The sequence below is a fragment of the Schistocerca piceifrons genome, chromosome 6 (assembly GCF_021461385.2).
Source record: "Schistocerca piceifrons isolate TAMUIC-IGC-003096 chromosome 6, iqSchPice1.1, whole genome shotgun sequence".
NCBI classification, from domain to species: domain Eukaryota; kingdom Metazoa; phylum Arthropoda; class Insecta; order Orthoptera; family Acrididae; genus Schistocerca; species Schistocerca piceifrons.
The window spans coordinates 156,516,488-156,534,573 of NC_060143.1; the positions used below are offsets into that span (position 1 = coordinate 156,516,488).

At 51.4% G+C, this 18,086-nt stretch overlaps 6 non-coding genes across 6 annotated transcripts; all 6 read left to right on the forward strand.

Annotated features, from left to right (window-relative positions):
• Positions 1 to 690: 690 nt before the first annotated feature.
• On the forward strand, positions 691 to 766 carry Trnas-cga. Its single transcript has one exon. It is a non-coding gene; the product is annotated as a tRNA-Ser (tRNA).
• A 1,733-nt stretch (positions 767 to 2,499) lies between these two features.
• Positions 2,500 to 2,575, forward strand: Trnas-cga. The gene has a single exon. It is a non-coding gene; the product is annotated as a tRNA-Ser (tRNA).
• A 4,754-nt stretch (positions 2,576 to 7,329) lies between these two features.
• Trnas-cga lies at positions 7,330 to 7,405 on the forward strand. The gene has a single exon. It is a non-coding gene; the product is annotated as a tRNA-Ser (tRNA).
• Positions 7,406 to 8,836: 1,431 nt separating this feature from the next.
• Positions 8,837 to 8,912, forward strand: Trnas-cga. Its single transcript has one exon. It is a non-coding gene; the product is annotated as a tRNA-Ser (tRNA).
• A 3,850-nt stretch (positions 8,913 to 12,762) lies between these two features.
• On the forward strand, positions 12,763 to 12,837 carry Trnas-cga. Its single transcript has one exon. It is a non-coding gene; the product is annotated as a tRNA-Ser (tRNA).
• A 528-nt stretch (positions 12,838 to 13,365) lies between these two features.
• On the forward strand, positions 13,366 to 13,441 carry Trnas-cga. Its single transcript has one exon. It is a non-coding gene; the product is annotated as a tRNA-Ser (tRNA).
• Positions 13,442 to 18,086: the final 4,645 nt, after the last annotated feature.

An 18,086-nucleotide genomic window follows, 5' to 3' on the forward strand; every position in this document is an offset into this window, starting at 1 on the left:
AAGGTTCGCAGGAGAGCTACTGTAAAGTTTGGAAGGTAGGACACGAGGTACTGGCAGAAGTAAAGCTGTGAGTACCGGGCGTGATTCGTGCTTCGGTAGCTCAGTTGGTAGAGCACTTGCCCGCGAAAGGCAAAGGTCCCGAGTTCCAGTCTCGGTCGGGCACACAGTTTTAATCTGCCAGGAAGTTTCATGTCAGCGCACGCTCCGCTGCAGAGTGAAAAATCTCATTCTGGAAACATCCCCCAGGCTGTGGCTAAGCCATTTCTCCGCAATATCCTTTCTTTCAGGAGTGCTAGTTCTGCAAGGCTCGCAGGAGAGCTTCTGTTAAGTTTGGAAGGTAGGAGACGAGGTACTGGCAGAAGTAAAGCTGTGAGTACTGGGCGTGAGTCGTGCTTTGGTAGCTCAGTTGGTAGAGCACTTGCCCGCGAAAGCCAAGGTCCCGAGTTCGAGTCTCGGTCGGGCACACAGTTTTAATCTGCCAGGAAGTTTCATATCAGCGAACACCCCGCTGCAGAGTGAAAAATTTCATTCTGGAAACATCCCCCAGGCTGTGGCTAAGCCATGTCTCCGCAATATCCTTTCTTTCAGGAGTGCTAGTTCTGCAAGGTTCGCAGGAGAGCTTCTGTAAAGTTTGGAAGGTAGGAGACGAGGTACTGGCAGAAGTAAAGCTGTGAGTACTGGGCGTGAGTCGTGCTTCGGTAGCTCAGTTGGTAGAGCAATTGCCCGCGAAAGGCAAAGGTCCCGAGTTCGAGTCTCGGTCGGCACACAGTTTTAATCTGCCAGGAAGTTTCATATCAGCGCACACCCCGCTGCAGAGTGAAAAATTTCATTCTGGAAACATCCCCCAGGCTGTGGCTAAGCCATGTCTCCGCAATATCCTTTCTTTCAGGAGTGCTAGTTCTGCAAGGTTCGCAGGAGAGCTTCTGTAAAGTTTGGAAGGTAGGAGACGAGGTACAGGCAGAAGTAAAGCTGTGAGTACTGGGCGTGAGTCGTGGTTCGGTAGCTCAGTTGGTAGACCACTTGCCCGCGAAAGGCAAAGGTCCCGAGTTCGAGTCCCGGTCGGGCACACAGTTTTAATCTGCCAGGAAGTTTCATATCAGCGCACAATCCGCTGCAGAGTGAAAAATCTCATTCTGGAAACATCCCCCAGGCTGTGGCTAAGCCATGTATCCGCAATATCCTTCTTTCAGGAGTGCTAGTTCTGCAAGGTTTACAGGAGAGCTTCTGTAAAGTTTGGAAGGTAGGAGACGAGGTACTGGCAGATGTAAAGCTGTGAGTACCGGGCGTGAGTCATGGTTCGGTAGCTCAGTTAGTAGAGCACTAGCCTGTGAAAGGGAAAGGTCCCGAGTTCGAGTCTCGGTCGGGCACACAGTTTTAATCTGCCAGGAAGTTTCATATCAGCGCACACTCCGCTGCAGAGTGAAAAATCTCATTCTGGAAACATCCCCCAGGCTGTGGCTAAGCCATGTCTCCGCAATATCCTTTCTTTCAGGAGTGCTAGTTCTGCAAGGTTCGCAGGAGAGCTTCTGTAAAGTTTGGAAGGTATGAGACGAGGTACTGGCAGAAGTAAAGCTGTGAGTACCGGGCGTGAGTCGTGCTTCGGTAGCTCAGTTAGTAGAGCACTTGCCCGCGAAAGGCAAAGGTCCCGAGTTCGAGTCTCGGTCGAGCACACAGTTTTAATCTGCCAGGAAGTTTCATATCAGCGCACACTCCGCTGCAGAGTGAAAAATCTCATTCTGGAAACATCCCCCAGGCTGTGGCTAAGCCATGTCTCCGCATTATCCTTTCTTTCAGGAGTGCTAGTTCTGCAAGGTTCGCAGGAGAGCTACTGTAAAGTTTGGAAGGTAGGACACGAGGTACTGGCAGAAGTAAAGCTGTGAGTACCGGGCGTGATTCGTGCTTCGGTAGCTCAGTTGGTAGAGCACTTGCCCGCGAAAGGCAAAGGTCCCGAGTTCCAGTCTCGGTCGGGCACACAGTTTTAATCTGCCAGGAAGTTTCATGTCAGCGCACGCTCCGCTGCAGAGTGAAAAATCTCATTCTGGAAACATCCCCCAGGCTGTGGCTAAGCCATTTCTCCGCAATATCCTTTCTTTCAGGAGTGCTAGTTCTGCAAGGCTCGCAGGAGAGCTTCTGTTAAGTTTGGAAGGTAGGAGACGAGGTACTGGCAGAAGTAAAGCTGTGAGTACTGGGCGTGAGTCGTGCTTTGGTAGCTCAGTTGGTAGAGCACTTGCCCGCGAAAGCCAAGGTCCCGAGTTCGAGTCTCGGTCGGGCACACAGTTTTAATCTGCCAGGAAGTTTCATATCAGCGAACACCCCGCTGCAGAGTGAAAAATTTCATTCTGGAAACATCCCCCAGGCTGTGGCTAAGCCATGTCTCCGCAATATCCTTTCTTTCAGGAGTGCTAGTTCTGCAAGGTTCGCAGGAGAGCTTCTGTAAAGTTTGGAAGGTAGGAGACGAGGTACTGGCAGAAGTAAAGCTGTGAGTACTGGGCGTGAGTCGTGCTTTGGTAGCTCAGTTGGTAGAGCAATTGCCCGCGAAAGGCAAAGGTCCCGAGTTCGAGTCTCGGTCGGCACACAGTTTTAATCTGCCAGGAAGTTTCATATCAGCGCACACCCCGCTGCAGAGTGAAAAATTTCATTCTGGAAACATCCCCCAGGCTGTGGCTAAGCCATGTCTCCGCAATATCCTTTCTTTCAGGAGTGCTAGTTCTGCAAGGTCCGCAGGAGAGCTTCTGTAAAGTTTGGAAGGTAGGAGACGAGGTACAGGCAGAAGTAAAGCTGTGAGTACTGGGCGTGAGTCGTGCTTCGGTAGCTCAGTTGGTAGACCACTTGCCCGCGAAAGGCAAAGGTCCCGAGTTCGAGTCCCGGTCGGGCACACAGTTTTAATCTGCCAGGAAGTTTCATATCAGCGCACACTCCGCTGCAGAGTGAAAAATCTCATTCTGGAAACATCCCCCAGGCTGTGGCTAAGCCATGTCTCCGCAGTATCCTTTCTTTCAGGAGTGCTAGTTCTGCAAGATTCGCAGGAGAGCTTCTGTAAAGCTTGGAAGGTAAGAGACGAGGTACTGGCAGAAGTAAAGCAGTGAGTACCGGGCGTGAGTCATGCTTCGGTAGCTCAGTTGGTAGAGCACTTGCCCGCGAAAGGGAAAGGTCCCTAGTTCGAGTCTCGGTCGGGCACACAGTTTTAATCTGCCAGGAAGTTTCATATCAGCGCACACTCCGCTGCAGAGTGAAAAATCTCATTCTGGAAACATCCCCCAGGCTGTGGCTAAGCCATGTCTCCGCAATATCCTTTCTTTCAGGAGTGCTAGTTCTGCAAGGTTCGCAGGAGAGCTTCTGAAAAGTTTGGAAGGTAGGAGACGAGGTACTGGCAGAAGTAAAGCTGTGAGTACCGGGCGTGAGTCGTGCTTCGGTAGCTCAGTTGGTAGAGCACTTGCCCGCGAAAGGCAAAGGTCCCGAGTTCGAGTCTCGGTCGGGCACACAGTTTTAATCAGCCAGGAAGTTTCATATCAGCGCACACTCCGCTGCAGAGTGGAAAATCTCATTCTGGAAACATCCCCCAGGCTGTGGCTAAGCCATGTCTCCGCAATATCCTTTCTTTCAGGAGTGCTAGTTCTGCAAGGCTCGCAGGAGAGCTTCTGTAAAGTTTGGAAGGTAGGAGACGAGGTACTGGCAGAGATAAAGCTGTGAGTACCGGGCGTGATTCGTGCTTCGGTAGCTCAGTTGGTAGAGCACTTGCCCGCGAAAGGCAAAGGTCCCGAGTTCGAGTCTCGGTCGGGCACACAGTTTTAATCAGCCAGGAAGTTTCATATCAGCGCACACTCCGCTGCAGAGTGAATAATCTCATTCTGGACACATCCCCCAGGCTGTGGCTAAGCCATGTCATCGCAATATCCTTTCTTTCAGGAGTGCTAGTTCTGCAAGGTTCGCAGGAGAGCTTCTGTAAAGTTTGGAAGGTAGGAGACGAGGTACTGGCAGAAGTAAAGCTGTGAGTACCGGCCGTTAGTCGTGCTTCGGTAGCTCAGTTGGTAGAGCACTTCCCCACGAAAGGCAAAGGTCCCGAGTTCGAGTCTCGGTCGGGCACACAGTTTTAATCTGCCAGGAAGTTTCATATCAGCGCACACTCCGCTGCAGAGTGAAAAATCTCATTCTGGAAACATCCCCCAGGCTGTGGCTAAGCAATGTCTCCGCAATATCCTTTCTTTCAGAAGTGCTAGTTCTGCAAGGTTCGCAGGAGAGCTTCTGCAAAGCTTGGAAGGTAGGAGACGAGGTACTGCCAGAAGTAAAGCTGTGAGTACCGGGCGTGAGGCATGCTTCGGTAGCTCAGTTGGTAGAGCACTTCCCCACGAAAGGCAAAGGTCCCGAGTTCGAGTCTCGGTCGGGCACACAGTTTTAATCTGCCAGGAAGTTTCATATCAGCACACACTCCCCTGCAGAGTAAGTAATCTCATTCTGGAAACATCCCCCAGGCTGTGGCTAAGCCATGTCTCCGCAATATCCTTTCTTTCAGGAGTGCTAGTTCTGCAAGGCTCGCAGGAGAGCTTCTGTAAAGTTTGGAAGGTAGGAGACGAGGTACTGGCAGAAGTAAAGCTGTGAGTACCGGGCTTGATTCGTGCTTCGGTAGCTCAGTTGGTAGAGCACTTGCCCGCGAAAGGCAAAGGTCCCGAGTTCGAGCCTCGGTCGGGCACACAGTTTTAATCAGCCAGGAAGTTTCATATCAGCGCACACTCCGCTGCAGAGTGAATAATCTCATTCTGGACACATCCCCCAGGCTGTGGCTAAGCCATGTCATCGCAATATCCTTTCTTTCAGGAGTGCTAGTTCTGCAAGTTTCGCAGGAGAGCTTCTGTAAAGTTTGGAAGGTAGGAGACGAGGTACAGGCAGAAGTAAAGCTGTGAGTACCGGGCGTGAGTCGTGCTTCGGTAGCTCAGTTGGTAGAGCACTTGCCCGCGAAAGGCAAAGGTCCCGAGTTCGAGTCTCGGTCGGGCACACAGTTTTAATCTGCCAGGAAGTTTCATATCAGCGCACACTCCGCTGCAGAGTGAAAAAATCACATTCTGGAAACATCCCCCAGGCTGTGGCTAAGCCATGTCTCCGCATTATCCTTTCTTTCAGGAGTGCTAGTTCTGCAAGGTTCGCAGGACAGCTACTGTAAAGTTTGGAAGGTAGGACACGAGGTACTGGCAGAAGTAAAGTTGTGAGTACCGGGCGTGATTCGTGCTTCGGTAGCTCAGTTGGTAGAGCACTTGCCCGCGAAAGGCAAAGGTCCCGAGTTCCAGTCTCGGTCGGGCACACAGTTTTAATCTGCCAGGAAGTTTCATGTCAGCGCACGCTCCGCTGCAGAGTGAAAAATCTCATTCTGGAAACATCCCCCAGGCTGTGGCTAAGCCATGTCTCCGCAATATCCTTTCTTTCAGGAGTGCTAGTTCTGCAAGGTTCGCAGGAGAGCTTCTGTAAAGTTTGGAAGGTAGGAGACGAGGTACAGGCATAAGTAAAGCTGTGAGTACCGGGCGTGAGTCGTGCTTCGGTAGCTCAGTTGGTAGAGCACTTGCCCGCGAAAGCCAAGGTCCCGAGTTCGAGTCTCGGTCGGGCACACAGTTTTAATCTGCCAGGAAGTTTCATATCAGCGAACACCCCTCTGCAGAGTGAAAAATTTCATTCTGGAAACATCCCCCAGGCTGTGGCTAAGCCATGTCTCCGCAATATCCTTTCTTTCAGGAGTGCTAGTTCTGCAAGGTTCGCAGGAGAGCTTCTGTAAAGTTTGGAAGGTAGGAGACGAGGTACAGGCAGAAGTAAAGCTGTGAGTACCGGGCGTGAGTCGTGCTTCGGTAGCTCAGTTGGTAGAGCACTTGCCCGCGAATGGCAAAGGTCCCGAGTTCGAGTCTTGGTCGGGCACACAGTTTTAATCTGCCAGGAAGTTTCATATCAGCGCACACTCCGCTGCAGAGTGAAAAAATCACATTCTTAAAACATCCCCCAGGCTGTGGCTAAGCCATGTCTCCGCAATATCCTTCTTTCAGGAGTGCTAGTTCTGCAAGGTTTACAGGAGAGCTTCTGTAAAGTTTGAAAGGTAGGAGACGAGGTACTGGCAGATGTAAAGCTGTGAGTACCGGGCGTGAGTCATGGTTCGGTAGCTCAGTTAGTAGAGCACTAGCCTGTGAAAGGGAAAGGTCCCGAGTTCGAGTCTCGGTCGGGCACACAGTTTTAATCTGCCAGGAAGTTTCATATCAGCGCACACTCCGCTGCAGAGTGAAAAATCTCATTCTGGAAACATCCCCCAGGCTGTGGCTAAGCCATGTCTCCGCAATATCCTTTCTTTCAGGAGTGCTAGTTCTGCAAGGTTCGCAGGAGAGCTTCTGTAAAGTTTGGAAGGTAAGAGACGAGGTACTGGCAGAAGTAAAGCTGTGAGTACCGGGCGTGAGTCGTGCTTCGGTAGCTCAGTTAGTAGAGCACTTGCCCGCGAAAGGCAAAGGTCCCGAGTTCGAGTCTCGGTCGAGCACACAGTTTTAATCTGCCAGGAAGTTTCATATCAGCGCACACTCCGCTGCAGAGTGAAAAATCTCATTCTGGAAACATCCCCCAGGCTGTGGCTAAGCCATGTCTCCGGATTATCCTTTCTTTCAGGAGTGCTAGTTCTGCAAGGTTCGCAGGAGAGCTACTGTAAAGTTTGGAAGGTAGGACACGAGGTACTGGCAGAAGTAAAGCTGTGAGTACCGGGCGTGATTCGTGCTTCGGTAGCTCAGTTGGTAGAGCACTTGCCCGCGAAAGGCAAAGGTCCCGAGTTCCAGTCTCGGTCGGGCACACAGTTTTAATCTGCCAGGAAGTTTCATGTCAGCGCACGCTCCGCTGCAGAGTGAAAAATCTCATTCTGGAAACATCCCCCAGGCTGTGGCTAAGCCATTTCTCCGCAATATCCTTTCTTTCAGGAGTGCTAGTTCTGCAAGGCTCGCAGGAGAGCTTCTGTTAAGTTTGGAAGGTAGGAGACGAGGTACTGGCAGAAGTAAAGCTGTGAGTACTGGGCGTGAGTCGTGCTTTGGTAGCTCAGTTGGTAGAGCACTTGCCCGCGAAAGCCAAGGTCCCGAGTTCGAGTCTCGGTCGGGCACACAGTTTTAATCTGCCAGGAAGTTTCATATCAGCGAACACCCCGCTGCAGAGTGAAAAATTTCATTCTGGAAACATCCCCCAGGCTGTGGCTAAGCCATGTCTCCGCAATATCCTTTCTTTCAGGAGTGCTAGTTCTGCAAGGTTCGCAGGAGAGCTTCTGTAAAGTTTGGAAGGTAGGAGACGAGGTACTGGCAGAAGTAAAGCTGTGAGTACTGGGCGTGAGTCGTGCTTCGGTAGCTCAGTTGGTAGAGCAATTGCCCGCGAAAGGCAAAGGTCCCGAGTTCGAGTCTCGGTCGGCACACAGTTTTAATCTGCCAGGAAGTTTCATATCAGCGCACACTCCGCTGCAGAGTGAAAAATCTCATTCTGGAAACATCCCCCAGGCTGTGGCTAAGCCATGTATCCGCAATATCCTTCTTTCAGGAGTGCTAGTTCTGCAAGGTTTACAGGAGAGCTTCTGTAAAGTTTGGAAGGTAGGAGACGAGGTACTGGCAGATGTAAAGCTGTGAGTACCGGGCGTGAGTCATGGTTCGGTAGCTCAGTTAGTAGAGCACTAGCCTGTGAAAGGTAAAGGTCCCGAGTTCGAGTCTCGGTCGGGCACACAGTTTTAATCTGCCAGGAAGTTTCATATCAGCGCACACTCCGCTGCAGAGTGAAAAATCTCATTCTGGAAACATCCCCCAGGCTGTGGCTAAGCCATGTCTCCGCAATATCCTTTCTTTCAGGAGTGCTAGTTCTGCAAGGTTCGCAGGAGAGCTTCTGTAAAGTTTGGAAGGTATGAGACGAGGTACTGGCAGAAGTAAAGCTGTGAGTACCGGGCGTGAGTCGTGCTTCGGTAGCTCAGTTAGTAGAGCACTTGCCCGCGAAAGGCAAAGGTCCCGAGTTCGAGTCTCGGTCGAGCACACAGTTTTAATCTGCCAGGAAGTTTCATATCAGCGCACACTCCGCTGCAGAGTGAAAAATCTCATTCTGGAAACATCCCCCAGGCTGTGGCTAAGACATGTCTCCGCATTATCCTTTCTTTCAGGAGTGCTAGTTCTGCAAGGTTCGCAGGAGAGCTACTGTAAAGTTTGGAAGGTAGGACACGAGGTACTGGCAGAAGTAAAGCTGTGAGTACCGGGCGTGATTCGTGCTTCGGTAGCTCAGTTGGTAGAGCACTTGCCCGCGAAAGGCAAAGGTCCCGAGTTCCAGTCTCGGTCGGGCACACAGTTTTAATCTGCCAGGAAGTTTCATGTCAGCGCACGCTCCGCTGCAGAGTGAAAAATCTCATTCTGGAAACATCCCCCAGGCTGTGGCTAAGCCATTTCTCCGCAATATCCTTTCTTTCAGGAGTGCTAGTTCTGCAAGGCTCGCAGGAGAGCTTCTGTTAAGTTTGGAAGGTAGGAGACGAGGTACTGGCAGAAGTAAAGCTGTGAGTACTGGGCGTGAGTCGTGCTTTGGTAGCTCAGTTGGTAGAGCACTTGCCCGCGAAAGCCAAGGTCCCGAGTTCGAGTCTCGGTCGGGCACACAGTTTTAATCTGCCAGGAAGTTTCATATCAGCGAACACCCCGCTGCAGAGTGAAAAATTTCATTCTGGAAACATCCCCCAGGCTGTGGCTAAGCCATGTCTCCGCAATATCCTTTCTTTCAGGAGTGCTAGTTCTGCAAGGTTCGCAGGAGAGCTTCTGTAAAGTTTGGAAGGTAGGAGACGAGGTACTGGCAGAAGTAAAGCTGTGAGTACTGGGCGTGAGTCGTGCTTCGGTAGCTCAGTTGGTAGAGCAATTGCCCGCGAAAGGCAAAGGTCCCGAGTTCGAGTCTCGGTCGGCACACAGTTTTAATCTGCCAGGAAGTTTCATATCAGCGCACACCCCGCTGCAGAGTGAAAAATTACATTCTGGAAACATCCCCCAGGCTGTGGCTAAGCCATGTCTCCGCAATATCCTTTCTTTCAGGAGTGCTAGTTCTGCAAGGTCCGCAGGAGAGCTTCTGTAAAGTTTGGAAGGTAGGAGACGAGGTACAGGCAGAAGTAAAGCTGTGAGTACTGGGCGTGAGTCGTGCTTCGGTAGCTCAGTTGGTAGACCACTTGCCCGCGAAAGGCAAAGGTCCCGAGTTCGAGTCCCGGTCGGGCACACAGTTTTAATCTGCCAGGAAGTTTCATATCAGCGCACACTCCGCTGCAGAGTGAAAAATCTCATTCTGGAAACATCCCCCAGGCTGTGGCTAAGCCATGTCTCCGCAGTATCCTTTCTTTCAGGAGTGCTAGTTCTGCAAGATTCGCAGGAGAGCTTCTGTAAAGCTTGGAAGGTAAGAGACGAGGTACTGGCAGAAGTAAAGCAGTGAGTACCGGGCGTGAGTCATGCTTCGGTAGCTCAGTTGGTAGAGCACTTGCCCGCGAAAGGGAAAGGTCCCTAGTTCGAGTCTCGGTCGGGCACACAGTTTTAATCTGCCAGGAAGTTTCATATCAGCGCACACTCCGCTGCAGAGTGAAAAATCTCATTCTGGAAACATCCCCCAGGCTGTGGCTAAGCCATGTCTCCGCAATATCCTTTCTTTCAGGAGTGCTAGTTCTGCAAGGTTCGCAGGAGAGCTTCTGAAAAGTTTGGAAGGTAGGAGACGAGGTACTGGCAGAAGTAAAGCTGTGAGTACCGGGCGTGAGTCGTGCTTCGGTAGCTCAGTTGGTAGAGCACTTGCCCGCGAAAGGCAAAGGTCCCGAGTTCGAGTCTCGGTCGGGCACACAGTTTTAATCAGCCAGGAAGTTTCATATCAGCGCACACTCCGCTGCAGAGTGGAAAATCTCATTCTGGAAACATCCCCCAGGCTGTGGCTAAGCCATGTCTCCGCAATATCCTTTCTTTCAGGAGTGCTAGTTCTGCAAGGCTCGCAGGAGAGCTTCTGTAAAGTTTGGAAGGTAGGAGACGAGGTACTGGCAGAAGTAAAGCTGTGAGTACCGGGCGTGATTCGTGCTTCGGTAGCTCAGTTGGTAGAGCACTTGCCCGCGAAAGGCAAAGGTCCCGAGTTCGAGTCTCGGTCGGGCACACAGTTTTAATCAGCCAGGAAGTTTCATATCAGCGCACACTCCGCTGCAGAGTGAATAATCTCATTCTGGACACATCCCCAAGGCTGTGGCTAAGCCATGTCATCGCAATATCCTTTCTTTCAGGAGTGCTAGTTCTGCAAGGTTCGCAGGAGAGCTTCTGTAAAGTTTGGAAGGTAGGAGACGAGGTACTGGCAGAAGTAAAGCTGTGAGTACCGGCCGTTAGTCGTGCTTCGGTAGCTCAGTTGGTAGAGCACTTCCCCACGAAAGGCAAAGGTCCCGAGTTCGAGTCTCGGTCGGGCACACAGTTTTAATCTGCCAGGAAGTTTCATATCAGCGCACACTCCGCTGCAGAGTGAAAAATCTCATTCTGGAAACATCCCCCAGGCTGTGGCTAAGCAATGTCTCCGCAATATCCTTTCTTTCAGAAGTGCTAGTTCTGCAAGGTTCGCAGGAGAGCTTCTGCAAAGCTTGGAAGGTAGGAGACGAGGTACTGCCAGAAGTAAAGCTGTGAGTACCGGGCGTGAGGCATGCTTCGGTAGCTCAGTTGGTAGAGCACTTCCCCACGAAAGGCAAAGGTCCCGAGTTCGAGTCTCGGTCGGGCACACAGTTTTAATCTGCCAGGAAGTTTCATATCAGCACACACTCCCCTGCAGAGTAAGTAATCTCATTCTGGAAACATCCCCCAGGCTGTGGCTAAGCCATGTCTCCGCAATATCCTTTCTTTCAGGAGTGCTAGTTCTGCAAGGCTCGCAGGAGAGCTTCTGTAAAGTTTGGAAGGTAGGAGACGAGGTACTGGCAGAAGTAAAGCTGTGAGTACCGGGCTTGATTCGTGCTTCGGTAGCTCAGTTGGTAGAGCACTTGCCCGCGAAAGGCAAAGGTCCCGAGTTCGAGTCTCGGTCGGGCACACAGTTTTAATCAGCCAGGAAGTTTCATATCAGCGCACACTCCGCTGCAGAGTGAATAATCTCATTCTGGACACATCCCCCAGGCTGTGGCTAAGCCATGTCATCGCAATATCCTTTCTTTCAGGAGTGCTAGTTCTGCAAGGTTCGCAGGAGAGCTTCTGTAAAGTTTGGAAGGTAGGAGACGAGGTACAGGCAGAAGTAAAGCTGTGAGTACCGGGCGTGAGTCGTGCTTCGGTAGCTCAGTTGGTAGAGCACTTGCCCGCGAAAGGCAAAGGTCCCGAGTTCGAGTCTCGGTCGGGCACACAGTTTTAATCTGCCAGGAAGTTTCATATCAGCGCACACTCCGCTGCAGAGTGAAAAAATCACATTCTGGAAACATCCCCCAGGCTGTGGCTAAGCCATGTCTCCGCATTATCCTTTCTTTCAGGAGTGCTAGTTCTGCAAGGTTCGCAGGACAGCTACTGTAAAGTTTGGAAGGTAGGACACGAGGTACTGGCAGAAGTAAAGTTGTGAGTACCGGGCGTGATTCGTGCTTCGGTAGCTCAGTTGGTAGAGCACTTGCCCGCGAAAGGCAAAGGTCCCGAGTTCCAGTCTCGGTCGGGCACACAGTTTTAATCTGCCAGGAAGTTTCATATCAGCGCACGCTCCGCTGCAGAGTGAAAAATCTCATTCTGGAAACATCCCCCAGGCTGTGGCTAAGCCATGTCTCCGCAATATCCTTTCTTTCAGGAGTGCTAGTTCTGCAAGGTTCGCAGGAGAGCTTCTGTAAAGTTTGGAAGGTAGGAGACGAGGTACAGGCAGAAGTAAAGCTGTGAGTACCGGGCGTGAGTCGTGCTTCGGTAGCTCAGTTGGTAGAGCACTTGCCCGCGAAAGCCAAGGTCCCGAGTTCCAGTCTCGGTTGGGCACACAGTTTTAATCTGCCAGGAAGTTTCATATCAGCGAACACCCCTCTGCAGAGTGAAAAATTTCATTCTGGAAACATCCCCCAGGCTGTGGCTAAGCCATGTCTCCGCAATATCCTTTCTTTCAGGAGTGCTAGTTCTGCAAGGTTCGCAGGAGAGATTCTGTAAAGTTTGGAAGGTAGGAGACGAGGTACAGGCAGAAGTAAAGCTGTGAGTACCGGGCGTGAGTCGTGCTTCGGTAGCTCAGTTGGTAGAGCACTTGCCCGCGAAAGGCAAAGGTCCCGAGTTCGAGTCTCGGTCGGGCACACAGTTTTAATCTGCCAGGAAGTTTCATATCAGCGCACACTCCGCTGCAGAGTGAAAAAATCACTTTCTGGAAACATCCCCCAGGCTGTGGCTAAGCCATGTCTCCGCAATATCCTTCTTTCAGGAGTGCTAGTTCTGCAAGGTTTACAGGAGAGCTTCTGTAAAGTTTGGAAGGTAGGAGACGAGGTACTGGCAGATGTAAAGCTGTGAGAACCGGGCGTGAGTCATGGTTCGGTAGCTCAGTTAGTAGAGCACTAGCCTGCGAAAGAGAAAGGTCCCGAGTTCGAGTCTCGGTCGGGCACACAGTTTTAATCTGCCAGGAAGTTTCATATCAGCGCACACTCCGCTGCAGAGTGAAAAATCTCATTCTGGAAACATCCCCCAGGCTGTGGCTAAGCCATGTCTCCGCAATATCCTTTCTTTCAGGAGTGCTAGTTCTGCAAGGTTCGCAGGAGAGCTTCTGTAAAGTTTGGAAGGTATGAGACGAGGTACTGGCAGAAGTAAAGCTGTGAGTACCGGGCGTGAGTCGTGCTTCGGTAGCTCAGTTGGTAGAGCACTTGCCCGCGAAAGGCAAAGGTCCCGAGTTCGAGTCTCGGTCGAGCACACAGTTTTAATCTGCCAGGAAGTTTCATATCAGCGCACACTCCGCTGCAGAGTGAAAAATCTCATTCTGGAAACATCCCCCAGGCTGTGGCTAAGCCATGTCTCCGCATTATCCTTTCTTTCAGGAGTGCTAGTTCTGCAAGGTTCGCAGGAGAGCTACTGTAAAGTTTGGAAGGTAGGACACGAGGTACTGGCAGAAGTAAAGCTGTGAGTACCGGGAGTGATTCGTGCTTCGGTAGCTCAGTTGGTAGAGCACTTGCCCGCGAAAGGCAAAGGTCCCGAGTTCCAGTCTCGGTCGGGCACACAGTTTTAATCTGCCAGGAAGTTTCATGTCAGCGCACGCTCCGCTGCAGAGTGAAAAATCTCATTCTGGAAACATCCCCCAGGCTGTGGCTAAGCCATTTCTCCGCAATATCCTTTCTTTCAGGAGTGCTAGTTCTGCAAGGTTCGCAGGAGAGCTTCTGTAAAGTTTGGAAGGTAGGAGACGAGGTACAGGCAGAAGTAAAGCTGTGAGTACTGGGCGTGAGTCGTGCTTCGGTAGCTCAGTTGGTAGAGCAATTGCCCGCGAAAGGCAAAGGTCCCGAGTTCGAGTCTCGGTCGGCACACAGTTTTAATCTGCCAGGAAGTTTCATATCAGCGCACACCCCGCTGCAGAGTGAAAAATTTCATTCTGGAAACATCCCCCAGGCTGTGGCTAAGCCATGTCTCCGCAATATCCTTTCTTTCAGGAGTGCTAGTTCTGCAAGGTTCGCAGGAGAGCTTCTGTAAAGTTTGGAAAATAGGAGACGAGGTACAGGCAGAAGTAAAGCTGTGAGTACTGGGCGTGAGTCGTGCTTCGGTAGCTCAGTTGGTAGACCACTTGCCCGCGAAAGGCAAAGGTCCCGAGTTCGAGTCCCGGTCGGGCACACAGTTTTAATCTGCCAGGAAGTTTCATATCAGCGCACACTCCGCTGCAGAGTGAAAAATCTCATTCTGGAAACATCCCCCAGGCTGTGGCTAAGCCATGTCTCCGCAATATCCTTTCTTTCAGGAGTGCTAGTTCTGCAAGATTCGCAGGAGAGCTTCTGTAAAGCTTGGAAGGTAGGAGACGAGGTACTGGCAGAAGTAAAGCAGTGAGTACCGGGCGTGAGTCATGCTTCGGTAGCTCAGTTGGTAGAGCACTTGCCCGCGAAAGGGAAAGGTCCCTAGTTCGAGTCTCGGTCGGGCACACAGTTTTAATCTGCCAGGAAGTTTCATATCAGCGCACACTCCGCTGCAGAGTGAAAAATCTCATTCTGGAAACATGCCCCAGGCTGTGGCTAAGCCATGTCTCCGCAATATCCTTTCTTTCAGGAGTGCTAGTTCTGCAAGGTTCGCAGGAGAGCTTCTGAAAAGTTTGGAAGGTAGGAGACGAGGTACTGGCAGAAGTAAAGCTGTGAGTACCGGGCGTGAGTCGTGCTTCGGTAGCTCAGTTGGTAGAGCACTTGCCCGCGAAAGGCAAAGGTCCCGAGTTCGAGTCTCGGTCGGGCACACAGTTTTAATCTGCCAGGAAGTTTCATATCAGCGCACACTCCGCTGCAGAGTGAAAAATCTCATTCTGGAAACATCCCCCAGGCTGTGGCTAAGCCATGTCTCCGCAATATCCTTTCTTTCAGGAGTGCTAGTTCTGCAAGGCTCGCAGGAGAGCTTCTGTAAAGTTTGGAAGGTAGGAGACGAGGTACTGGCAGAAGTAAAGCTGTGAGTACCGGGCGTGATTCGTGCTTCGGTAGCTCAGTTGGTAGAGCACTTGCCCGCGAAAGGCAAAGGTATCGAGTTCGAGTCTCGGTCGGGCACACAGTTTTAATCAGCCAGGAAGTTTCATATCAGCGCACACTCCGCTGCAGAGTGAATAATCTCATTCTGGACACATCCCCCAGGCTGTGGCTAAGCCATGTCAACGCAATATCCTTTCTTTCAGGAGTGCTAGTTCTGCAAGGTTCGCAGGAGAGCTTCTGTAAAGTTTGGAAGGTAGGAGACGAGGTACTGGCAGAAGTAAAGCTGTGAGTACTGGGCGTGAGTCGTGGTTCGGTAGCTCAGTTGGTAGAGCACTTCCCCACGAAAGGCAAAGGTCCCGAGTTCGAGTCTCGGTCGGGCACACAGTTTTAATCTGCCAGGAAGTTTCATATCAGCGCACACTCCGCTGCAGAGTGAAAAATCTCATTCTGGAAACATCCCCCAGGCTGTGGCTAAGCAATGTCTCCGCAATATCCTTTCTTTCAGAAGTGCTAGTTCTGCAAGGTTCGCAGGAGAGCTTCTGCAAAGCTTGGAAGGTAGGAGACGAGGTACTGCCAGAAGTAAAGCTGTGAGTACCGGGCGTGAGGCATGCGTCGGTAGCTCAGTTGGTAGAGCACTTGCCCGTGAAAGGCAAAGGTCCCGAGTTCGAGTCTTGGTCGGGCACACAGTTTTAATCTGCCAGGAAGTTTCATATCAGCGCACACTCCGCTGCAGAGTGAAAAATCTCCATCTGGAAACATCCCCCAGGCTGTGGCTAAGCCATGTCTCCCCAATATCCTTTCATTCAGGAGTGCTAGTTCTGCAAGGTTCGCAGGAGAGGTTCTGTAAAGTTTGGAAGGTAGGAGACGAGGTACTGGCAGAAGTAAAGCTGTGAGTACCGGGCGTGAGTCGTGCTTCGGTAGCTCAGTTGGTAGAGCACTTGCCCGCGAAAGGCAAAGGTCCCGAGTTCGAGTCTCGGTCGGGCACACAGTTTTAATCTGCCAGGAAGTTTCATATCAGCACACACTCCCCTGCAGAGTAAGTAATCTCATTCTGGAAACATCCCCCAGGCTGTGGCTAAGCCATGTCTCCGCAATATCCTTTCTTTCAGGAGTGCTAGTTCTGCAAGGCTCGCAGGAGAGCTTCTGTAAAGTTTGGAAGGTAGGAGACGAGGTACTGGCAGAAGTAAAGCTGTGAGTACCGGGCGTGATTCGTGCTTCGGTAGCTCAGTTGGTAGAGCACTTGCCCGCGAAAGGCAAAGGTCCCGAGTTCGAGTCTCGGTCGGGCACACAGTTTTAATCGGCCAGGAAGTTTCATATCAGCGCACACTCCGCTGCAGAGTGAATAATCTCATTCTGGACACATCCCCCAGGCTGTGGCTAAGCCATGTCATCGCAATATCCTTTCCTTCAGGAGTGCTAGTTCTGCAAGGTTCGCAGGAGAGCTTCTGTAAAGTTTGGAAGGTAGGAGACGAGGTACTGGCAGAAGTAAAGCTGTGAGTACCGGCCGTTAGTCGTGCTTCGGTAGCTCAGTTGGTAGAGCACTTGCCCGCGAATGGCAAAGGTCCAGAGTTCGAGTCTCGGTCGGGCACACAGTTTTAATCTGCCAGGAAGTTTCATATCAGCGCACACTCCGCTGCAGAGTGAAAAATTTCATTCTGGATACATCCCCCAGGCTGTGGCTAAGCCATGTCTCCGCAATATCCTTTCTTTCAGGAGTGCTAGTTCAACAAGGTTCGCAGGAGAGCTTCTGTAAAGTTTGGAAGGTAGGAGACGAGGTACTGGCAGAAGTAAAGCTGGAGTACGGGGCGTGAGTCGTGCTTCGGTAGCTCAGTTGGTAGAGCACTTGCCCGCGAAAGGCAAAGGTCCCGAGTTCCAGTCTCGGTCGGGCACACAATTTTGATCTGCCGGGGAGTTTCATATCAGCGCACACTCCGCTGCAGAGTGAAAAATCTCATTCTGGAGACATCCCCCAGGCTGTGGCTAAGCCATGTCTCCGCAATATCCTTTCTTTCAGGAGTGCTAGTTCTTCAAGGTTTGCAGGAGAGCTTCTGTAAAGTTTGGAAATTAGGAGACGAGGTACTGGCAGAAGTAAAGCTGTGAGTACCGGGCGTGATTCGTGCTTCGGTAGCTCAGTTGGTAGAGCACTTGCCCGCGAAAGGCAAAGGACCCGAGTTCGAGTCTCGGTCGGGCACACAGTTTTAATCTGCCAGGAAGTTTCATATCAGCGCACACTCCGCTGCAGAGTGAAAAATTTCATTCTGGAAACATCCCCCAGGCTGTGGCTAAGCCATGTCTCCGCAATATCCTTTCTTTCAGGAGTGCTATTTCTGCAAGGTTCACAGGAGAGCTTCTGTAAAGTTTGGAAGGTAGGAGACGAGGTACTGGCAGAAGTAAATCTGTGAGTACCGGGCGTGAGTCGTGCTTCGGTAGCTCAGTTGGTAGAGCACTTGCCCGCGAAAGGCAAAGGTCTCGAGTTCGAGTCTCTGTCAGGCACACACTTTAATCTGCCAGGAAGTTTCATGTCAGCGCACACTCCGCTGCAGAGTGAAAAATCTCATTCTGGAAACATCCCCCTGGCTGTGGCTAAGCCATGTCTCCGCAATATCCTTTCTTTCAGGAGTGCTAGTTCTGCAAGGTTTGCAGGAGAGCTTCTGTAAAGTTTGGAAGGTACGAGACGAGGTACTGGCAGAAGTAAAGCTGTGAGTACCGGGCGTGAGTCGTGCTTCGGTAGCTCAGTTGGTAGAGCACTTGCCCACGAAAAGAAAAAGGTCCCGAGTTCGAGTCTCGGTCGGGCACACAGTTTTAATCTGCCAGGAAGTTTCATATCAGCGCACACTCCGCTGCAGAGTGAATAATCTTATTCTGGAAACATCCCCCAGGCTGTGGCTAAGCCATGTCTCCGCAATATCCTTTCTTTCAGGAGTGCTAGTTCTGCAAGGTTCGCAGGACAGCTTCTGTAAAGTTTGGAAGGTAGGAGACGAGGTACTGGCAGAAGTATAGCTGTGAGTACCGGGCGTGAGTCGTGCTTCGGTAGCTCAGTTGGTAGAGCACTTGCCCGCGAAAAGCATAGGTCCCGAGTTCGAGTCTTGGTCGGGCACAAAGTTTTAATCTGCCAGGAAGTTTCATGTCAGCACACCCTCCGCTGCAGAGTGAAAAAATCTCATTCTGGAAACATCCCCCAGGCTGTGGCTAAGCCATGTCTCCGCAATATCCTTTCCTTCAGGAGTGCTAGTTCTGCAAGGTTCGCAGGAGAGCTTCTGTAAAGTTTGGAAGGTAGGAGATGAGGTACTGGCAGAAGTAAAGCTGTGAGTACCGGGCGTGAGTCGTGGTTCGGTAGCTCAGTTGGATGAGCACTTGCCCGCGAAAGGCAAAGGTCCCGAGTTCGAGACTCGGTCGGGCACACAGTTTTAATCTGCCAGGAAGTTTCATATCAGCGCACACTCCGCTGCAGAGTGAAAAATCTCATTCTGAAAACATCCCCCAGGCTGTGGCTAAGACATGTCTCCGCAATATCCTT